Source organism: Vipera ursinii (assembly GCF_947247035.1).
Source record: "Vipera ursinii genome assembly, chromosome: 2".
Classification (NCBI taxonomy): Eukaryota; Metazoa; Chordata; class Lepidosauria; order Squamata; family Viperidae; genus Vipera; species Vipera ursinii.
This window is the reverse complement of record NC_139513.1, coordinates 176,641,813-176,650,780: the sequence shown is the minus strand read 5'-3', so window position 1 is coordinate 176,650,780 and position 8,968 is coordinate 176,641,813. Positions and strand designations below refer to the sequence as shown.

Below are 8,968 nucleotides of genomic sequence, written 5' to 3'. Positions count from 1 at the left end.
CGCCCTGCCTGCCTGCTTCTTTCCGCAGCGTAGGCAGGCTGCTTCTTTCCGCAGCGGAAAGAAGCAGGCAGGCTGCTTCTTTCCGCAGCGGAAAGAAGCAGGCAGGCTGCTTCTTGCCTGCTTCTTTCCGCTGCGGAAAGAAGCAGCCTGCCTCCCCAAACCTCCCCAAACGTCGGCAGGTCTCCGGACCTCCGCGCCCTGCCTGCCTGCTTCTTTCCTGTATATATAAAACAAAAATCAGGGCATAATTTCAACTTGTTTGCATAATTTCAACTTGTTTGCATACTCTGTACTGGAGTTTTTCTTGTAAAAATAAAAATACAGGCCTTGGTTATACATTTCATGTGAATGTTTATCAAATACTAGTACATTTAATGGGAACACTTGAACATTTATTGGGCGAGTTCAAAATAGTACTGGCTTTTAAAAAGTCTTTATAAAGTTATCCATCACTGGAGTCCTCTGCCCTCTAAATTTTTGGCAAGAATTACAGCAATGTCCATGACAATTTGTAATAAATGATTTTTTTCCTGAAATACCCAGACTAACATTCTATAAAACTGAGCCATCACCATCAGTTGTAAACACAGGGGAGAAGAGCATGAAGAGGAAGCAGAGTGGATAGATATTATAAATCACAGCGAGTGTTGTGAGAATATGTCATGCGATCTGAGCATAACGAGAATCCTACTGTTTAATGCAGCATTTAACTCCCATCTGGACCAGCCAGAGACTTCTGAGAGGCCACAGGCAGGACATCAGCAGAACAGCACATCCTGATCCACCAAATGACATCATTAAGAACAGCCTTGCTGGTTCAAAAGGTGATGGTTCTGAAAACATGGTTGGCTGATACTCTACTTTGACTGGACTCCTGGGGAACTTTTTTTGGCTTTTTTCTGTGATGTACAAAGTTGATTCCCATGTCTTCCTCTTTTTGGACTATCAAGTCTTTTGCATTTTCTGTCTTGATCAGTTTTGGGATATGGGCTGTAGCAAATTTCCATTTACACTGAGAAGTCTAAAAGTATACTCTTTTTAAAAATTCCAGACAATCAATTTAATAGATTTTTGTAATATTTCTAATCATTTTTGTTGAGCTTAGCATTGAATCATGTGATTCTTACAGATTTGATGGAAAATTTCCTTCTGATAGGGATGAACTGGAACAATGAACTGTGTGCCGACAATATACTACTCAGCACACAAAATCCGTTAGCATTGGCTGCAAATAAAAACAATTCCAAGCCTATTTTTAAAGCTGTAAATAGTTCACTCATTAAGGCATAAACTCTGAAGAACCCAATATGCGTTACTTCAGAGTAAGCCTCTGTCATAGTTCTGTCATCAGAACTATGGAAGAAAGCACCCGCTGGGATGTTGTATATATTTATATGAAAGCACTGTGATAAACAAACACACTTGTCTTCCTTGGAGAAGCCTCTCAGTGCTTAAGAAGGCTGAAAGTTATGAGTTCACTTTTCAAAAGTATTCCCATCCTTTTCCTCCCAATGTAAAATTGGATTTGTCTGGCAAGAGCTGGAAAAAAGACAACCCCTATGAAATGGGCCGGATTGGAATGCAGTATTAATTTACCCTCAGGCCCGCTAATTTTGGTCTAAAACCATGAGAGTCTCAAGTAGATGGATTGCACTCAGATTTAGCTTGACTTGTCCTGATCATTTTTTTTAGGCTACAGAAGCCAAACACACAGTAACGTAAGAATGAATTTAGAAAACGCCTTCAGACGGGTGGGGTAGAGCAGCCAGAGACTGTTTGCAATTCTCTCCGGAGGGAACGCTGAAAAGGCGCTGCCCTGAAGGGCCGTACCGCGAGTTTTCCTCTCCCACTCGCGCACGTTTCCTTCACCCGAGGCGTGTGCAGCGCCGGCAGAAAGTTCAAATCGGCGGGTGAACGGCAGCCACGCTTGGAGCGGGGTCGGTACCGATAGCGGAGGAATGCGCGAAGCGGGAAAGGGCGGGGATCCTGACTGGTGGTGAGCTGCGGATGGGAGGCAGGCAGGCAGGCAGGTTCCGCCCCAGCAGCGTGGCGGGTAATACCTCAAAGTAGCCGCGCTGGCTTAGTACGTTGAACGGAGGAGGATCTGGGTTTGCTTTCGCACCAGAGGGGATTAACGCTGGCTTGAGGTCGAGGACACGTGGGAGGCCCTTCCAACTTTGGTCCTGCCTCTCCTGGCGGGGCGGGCGGGGTTTGTTCTTCGGGCGCACCTTTTCCGCCGTCTTCTCTCGGCGGTTGCCCGCGGACCTGTCTCGCTGCCTTCTCTTTCGACATAATTTCCACATTTCCTCCTAACTCAGCGGAAAAAGGTACAGTACGCGCCTAGTTGTTATTCCTTAGGTGCAGGAGGTCTTATTCACCTGAACCTGCGTTTTCAGAATGGCTCTCCGGGGTTTAGACTGAGAATGCACGTATCCTCCCTTGAGTAAGGGAGAGCATTCCCACACCTGCTAGCCCTATTATGTGGCTTACGCCCCTTTTTTGGCAACATTGCGTTCTTGGCATCTGGCGGATGCAGCTGCGTTAGATAGGAAAACGAGGGCTTCTGATGTATTGTTTTTGACATGTTTGGTTTAACTGTTTTTATTGCTATGACATGTTAGTAATCCAGAGAGTAATTGTATATAAATAAATGAGAAGTAGGCTATTCTTTGTTCGTGGTATGTATTCCCAAGTCAATATGGATGGGTGGAATTCTTAGCCTGAGTGAATATGATAAGGGCAAATATCAGACCTAAATAGGAAATAAATAATTCTGGGAAAAGGTTGTTGAATGGCACCAGGCTAAAAATCAGGATAGACTGTGAGTTCTAGTTCCGCCTTATCCATGAAAGCCAGCTGGGTTACCTTGGGCCAATCACTCTTTCTCAGCCCAACCCACCTCACAGGATGGTTGTGGGAAAAATAGGAAGAAGGAATATTGGCTATATTCACTGCCTTGAATTATTGGTTAAAATAACAACGGTGGAATATAAATAAATGAAGATGGGAGTATCATTTTCAGATATCGGAGGGGGATTAATATATTCATTATCTCTGTATGAGATAGACTGTTCTTTCCCCATCTAGATTTAAACACTGCAGCTTCAATTTCACATTGTTATTGTGAAGATAAAATATGGAGATTTGAAAAGAAATGTGGACTTAAGAATATATTACAATAAATAAAATTGATACTTGTAAATATATTTGAATGTATAGAAGTCAGTGTAAGTTTTGGGATTTGGAGATTGGCGCATACAAAGTATGCAATAAGGGCTTTAAAGCACAAGTCCTCCTCCTCTCTTTCTTCATCTTTGGCTGAGCAATCCTTCCTGTGAAATTATGTTTGACTTAGTCCTTTCATATGTAAAAAGTCAATGCCTTCCCCACAACTGCATTAGTCCTGGGCATGTATAGCTGAATTTTTGCCTGACCTCAGTCATAACCTCTGGGCAGGTTTTTAGTTTATAGTGGCTCCTTCTTTCTAAGAAGCAAATTGGATGAGTTTGAATGAATGAGGTTGTGGTCTGAATACAGAGGCTAGAAGCAGATTCTGGGGAAGGACTACCTCACTAGTCAGTTGGAAGATGATTCAGCTTAGTGAAATGACAGAGAGTGTGTGGAAACTTCACCCAAATCACTGCAATGCCTTGATTTAACTTTGGAGGAACTGAGTTCATTGCAAATCTGGGAAGTGTCTTTTCTTATGTTCCCACAGATTAATCAGATGAGAAAAATCATGCCAAGTTTAGAAAATGCCCTAGTATTCTTTGATGGATTTCTAAATATATACTGGATATATATTATGAATATCATTTTAAGAACCACTGTATGTGGACATTCTGCCCCTTTCTCAGAGAGATTAGATTAAAATTAAACTAAAAACAGATCATGCCAGATAAATCTTATTGCATTTGTTGACAAAATGACAAAATTAGTGGACCAGTGAAAGACTGTGGACTAGGACATTTGAGTAAGGGACGCGGTGGCTCAGTGGGTTAGGACGCTGAGCTTGTCGATCAGAAGGTCAGCAGTTTTGAGCGCCTGTTACTCGTCCCAGCTTCTGCCAACCTAGCAGTTCAAAAGCATGTAAAAATGCAAGTAGAAAAATAGGGACCACTACGGTGGGAAGGTAACAGCGTTCCGTGTGCCTTTGGCATCTAGTCATGCCGGCCACATGACCACGGAGACGTCCTCGGACAAGTGCTGGCTCTTCAGCTTTGAAACGGAGATGAGCACCGGCCCCTAGAGTTGGAAATGACTAGCATGCATGTGCGAGGGAACCTTTACCTTTACCTTTAGGACATTTGAAAAAATACAGGTAGTCCTCAACTTACAACCACAATTGACCCCAAAATTTCTGTTGCCAAATGAGACATTTGTTAAATGAATTGTGCCCCATTTTATAACCTTTCTTGCCACAGCTGTTAAGTGAATCATTGCAGTTGTTAATAACATGGTTGTTAAGTGAATGTGGCTTCCCTATTGACTTTGCTTGTCAGAAGGTCACAAAAGGTGATCGCATGATCTCAGGGCACTGCAACCATCATAAATATGGATCAGTTGCCAAGAGTCCGTACTTTGATTACATGACCTTGGGGATGCTGCAACGGTTGTAAGTGTGAAAAATGGTCATAGGTCGCTTTTTTCATTGCTGTTGTAACTTTGGTCACTAAATGAACTGTTGCAAGTCGAAGACCACTTGTAGACCACAGCCTACTTGGTAAAATAGCAAAATATGGAATAGGCAGCATCCCACCAGATGGATTTTTAACTGGCTGATAAACCATACTCAATGTGTAGTCCTCAACAGAACTACATAAACATGGAGGGAAGTAAGTAGTGGGGTACCCCAAGGTTCAGTTTTACGCTCAGTGCAGATAGTCCTCGACCTACAACCCCAATTGAGCCCAAAATTTATGTTGCTAAGTGAGACAGATGTTAAGTGAACTTTGTCCCATTTTACAATCTTTCCTGCCACAGTTGTTAAGTGAATCACTGCAGTTGTTAAATTAGTAACACCGCTGTTAAGTAAATCTGGCTTTCCCATTGACTTTGCTTGTCAGAAGATCACAAATGGGGACCATGTGATCAGGTGGCCACAGGAATGCTGCAACTGTCATAAGAGTAAAATATGATCATAAGTCACTATTTTCAGTGCCATTGTAATTTTGAATGGCCACTAAGTCGAGGACTATCTGTGCTCTTCAATAACTTCATAAATGATCTAGCTGAGAAGTGGAACTCATCAAGTGAGAGTGACATGATACTCAATTAGGGGTGACATTATAGCAGTCTTCCAGTGTTTAAGGAGCTGTCACAGAAAAGAGGGGCTTAACCTATTCTCCAAAGCAAGAAAAGAAGAAACAGAAGCTTAACAAATAGAGAAGCAACCTAGAATTAAGGAGAAATTTCCTGAGAGTTAGAACAATTAATCAGTGGAACAGCTTACCTCCAGAATTTGTGGGTGCTTCATCCTTGGATGCTTTCAAGAAGAGATTGGAAAACTATTTGTCTAGAATGGTATAGGATTATTTATTTATTTATTTTATTTTAATTCCATTTATATCCCGCCCTTCTCCAAAGACTCAGGGCGGCTTACAAGCTTAGCAGTAGGATCTCCTGCTTGAGCAGGAGGTTGGACTAGAAGAACTCCAAGTTCCCTTCCATCTCTGTTATTCTGTATTCTGTAAAATTGGGCTCTAAGAATGAATAGAGAAAGGGGACAGAAATTGGGAAAGACCAAGGAAGGAAGAATATCCATTTCATTCAGCTCATACTTAGTTATAAATTCCCAATTTGTTTCTGCATTAGATTTCTATCTTGACTTTTTTTTTACAGGAACACAAGGTGGCTACCATGGTGGTCTCCATTTTATCTCTGTAAGCACATTTCTGTGGGGTAGAATGGGCTGAAAGAGTACAATTCTCTCGAAGCTATCAAGTGAATTTCTGTGGTTGAGAATGAACTTTAACCTGAGTGTGTTCAGGGGGAAGATGAAAATGTTCATGGGGAAGACATACTTGAGAAGGAGTTTGGAAGACGTAAGGGCGATAGCATCAGGTGTTCTGTGAAGCAATTCCAAATGTGAGGAGCACCAGGAGAGGAAGAGTCAAGTCTTTCATGAGCAGCCAGAAGTTTGTTGATGGATGTGAGTGCAGAGCAAAAATTCCAAAGTAGAGACATAGCCGCAATTGAGCAATATATGGTATTTGTTTTTTCTTTGCCTTTAGGCAGTAAATCCTTTTTGAATCAAACACTTTTGAGAATGAGGAAATGTTCAATAGACAAAAAAAAAGTGTTATCTTCTCTGGACTGCTGTTTCATGATGGAGAGAAACACACAAACATATCCAGGAGCCTGCTCTTCAAGATTCATCTATAGGGGCTAGGTTAGAAGAGAAACTCACTGGTTTCAAGAGAACATTATTTCAATTATATATTTTAGCAAAATAACTATTTTAAATATAGGATCTCCTGCTTGATCAAGAAGATGGACTAGATTAGAAGACCTGCAAGGTCCCTTCCAACTCTGTTTTTCTGTATTATGTGAGTGCTTCTCAGGAAGAGATAAATATGGCTTGAAACAATGTATGTGTGTGTTTGTCATCGCTCCCTAAATGGTGCTGCTTCTAAGGGTTGAGATCATTTAAATCCTGTAGTTATGTCTTTTCCACATATTTGTTGATTTTGCTCTTATGTTGGGAACAAGGTTCAAACCTGGAGAAGAGAGTCACATAAAGCATTTCCTTTCTATTAGAAGATCCTGCTTCCCCCCTCCCCCCACATCATTTATTTGACACTATTTCCTCCTCTGCTAAGTGTTTAGCTTGAATCTTGTCATAGCCTTTCCAGTTCTTTTCAAAAGGAACAATTTTTCATTGGTTGTTCAGAAGCACATGCTGGGTGGCAGACTGGAGGCTGATAGAGGGGGTTATCCCCCCCCCCTGCAAAGTGGTAAATGTTCCTGAAATACTTAAAGGACACTTCTGGAGCTGGTGTTTTTTTTTCTGCAAGAAGACAAACGGCACCTGTTGTTTATTTTTAATATTTTACCCCTCCCCTGTTAGAAAGCAGCTTATTTTCTGAATTCAATTTATGTTCTCTAAGGAAATATTTAGATTTAATTGTTGGGTTTCTGTGGACTTTTGAACCTGTTGAGAGAGTTAAAGTATGTTGTCCTCTGGTATACGGTAAGTTATTTTTTCCCCCTGAACTCAGGAAAAATAGATTTCTCTCAACTCGGACAGAAGCTAGCTTTGTACCAGGCTGGTTATCCATGAGGTAGTAATATTACCAACTCGCTTGTACCCCTTTTCTTGGAATAATATTTTTCAGCTTTTTCATTTGCTATTTTTGAAAGGAATGTTTCTTCTGTGTGTGCACACCTAGCGTGAAGCAAATTGAAGATGAAATGTAATTTATCCTTGAATGTTGGTGAAAATAACTATATTAGTAGCTAGCTGGAATGTTCTGATATGTTTGGAAAACTCTAAAAAAAGATTCCTTTAGATTCCTTTAATAGCTCAGCTTTTAATAGAATTACTTTATTTTTTAGAATCCTCTGAAAATGGGGCTGTTGATGATGGTAATACACTTTAAGATGGGAGACAACTTTACTAAAAAATCTCGACTGGCTTGTTTAGAAAGGAAAATTTGTAGCATATTAGTATTTATTTATGTACATAAAAAGTGCAACTTGGAAACTGAATGGCTTTATTTTCCATGTCTTTCCCCCACTGTTAATTGTTAATTTTGTCCTAGGTGGGTAGTATTAACTTGTCTCTGCAAGGCAAGACTTATAATGCTGCTCAAGCAACAGCATGGTGGCAATCCAGGAACTCACTTCTATATTCTAAACTCTGAATGTGCTGCACAATTGAACACACAACATCATGATCCAGAAGTTACACTGCCACTTTCCCTGATGCATCAAAGTGATTCAGGAAGGTCTATATAACTTGCATATGCCAGCAGCTTGTATGCCATACAAGATAAGTGACACTCTGCTCACTTTCAGAGCAGTAAGTACAGTGTCAACCTTGTAAGAAGGTGACAGTAAACATCATCAGAGGTCAATTATGAGGACAATTTGGAAATAAACCTCCGTTTAGTTATCAATACAGAACCTTTATTATACGCATTAGAAAACTACAACATTACATTACTTTTTGACATAATCACCATTCAAATTGAGGCACTTGTCATAATGTCTTACAAGGTTTGAAATTCCTTAGTAGTAGTCGCTCGGCACCAAATCTGGGCTGTGGGGTGTGTGATCAAAAACATCCCAACAGGACTGCTTCAAAAGTTCTTGGGTGCGTCTAGTGGTGTGCGGGTGAGCATTATCGTGAACCAACATCACACCAGAAGTGCCATGGAAAATCCCGCCAAATGTGAAGATGCCAAAGGAGAACTGCTAGTGAAGTTCATGGAACGTGGTTTGATCAACAGTTCAGAAGTCTACTATGAAATGTTACGAAAACTCACACAAGCCATCCATAACAAGCATTGGGGCCTGCTGACTTCCAGTGTTGGAAATTGGAAATGAAAGATTGAGACGAGATTGAAGTCACCTTTAAAGATTAACACACAAATAAAACAGCATGATCAGTCTGCATGAATCCTTCTATTTATTTATTTTTTTATCAAAACCCCATGTTATCTCAATCTGGTTAGTTGTAATTCTCCATTCTGAATCCAGGACCCTCTAGCCCAGGGAAAGGCAACCTTGGCTCTTTTATGATTGCTGGCTCAGGAATTCTGGGAGTTGAAGTTCAAGAGTCATAAAAGAGCCAAGGTTGCCTACCCCTGCTCTAGCCAGTGGTGGGATTCAGCCAGTTCGCACCACTTCAAAAGAACTGGTAGTTAATTTTTTGTTGTCCAGGCCCAAAATGGACTTCCGGAAGCGTCATCCACACAGAGAACTGGTTGTTCACAGATTTGAGTCCCACCTCTGCCTCTAGCCC

At 41.1% G+C, this 8,968-nt stretch overlaps 1 protein-coding gene across 2 annotated transcripts in view; it reads left to right on the top strand.

The window, feature by feature from the left end:
* Window positions 1-2,006: 2,006 nt before the first annotated feature.
* Window positions 2,007-8,968, top strand: part of SH2D3A (SH2 domain containing 3A) — a 34,343-nt gene continuing 27,381 nt past the window's right edge. For both annotated transcript variants that reach the window (XM_083357141.1, XM_083357140.1), the window contains exon 1: window positions 2,007-2,327. The gene's annotated coding sequence lies outside the window, so the exon portion shown is untranslated. The remainder of the gene's footprint in view (window positions 2,328-8,968) is intronic.